We start from the raw sequence: 782 nt of genomic DNA, 5'->3' as shown, positions 1-782 counted from the left end.
CTATCCTAGCAGACAACACTCTAACTTGCTATTGACTGAGTTATTCTACTGTTCTAGCAGAAAACACTCTAACTTGCTATTGACTGAGTTATTCTACTGTTCTAGCAGACGACACTCTAACTTACTACTGACTGAGTTATTCTACTATCCTAGCAGACAACACTCTAACTTGCTTTTGACTGAGTTATTCTACTGTTCTAGCAGACACTCTAACTTACTACTGACTGAGTTATTCCACTGCTCTAGCAGACAATCTAACTCACTACTGACTGAGTTATTCTACTGTCCTAGCAGACGACAATCTAACTTGCTACTGACTGAGTTATTCTACTGTCCTAGCAGACGACACTCTAATGTACTACTGACTGAGTTATTCCACTGTCCTAGCAGACACTCTAACTTGCTATTGACTGAGTTATTCCACTGTTCTAGCAGACACTCTAACTTACTACTGACTGAGTTATTCTACTGTTCTAGCAGACGACACTCTAACTTACTACTGACTGAGTTATTCCACTGTTCTAGCAGACAATCTAACTTACTACTGACTGAGTTATTCTACTGTTCTAGCAGACACTCTAACTTACTACTGACTGAGTTATTCTACTGTCCTAGCAGACAACAATCTAACTTGCTACTGACTGAGTTATTCTACTGTCCTAGCAGACGACACTCTAACTAACTACTGACTGAGTTATTCCACTGTCCTAGCAGACACTCTAACTTACTACTGACTGAGTTATTCTACTGTTCTAGCAGACACTCTAACTTACTACTGACTG

Source organism: Lottia gigantea (assembly GCF_000327385.1).
Source record: "Lottia gigantea unplaced genomic scaffold LOTGIsca_4415, whole genome shotgun sequence".
NCBI lineage: Eukaryota > Metazoa > Mollusca > Gastropoda > Lottiidae > Lottia > Lottia gigantea.
The sequence above is the reverse complement of the archived record's forward strand: the minus strand, read 5'-3'. Positions refer to the sequence as shown.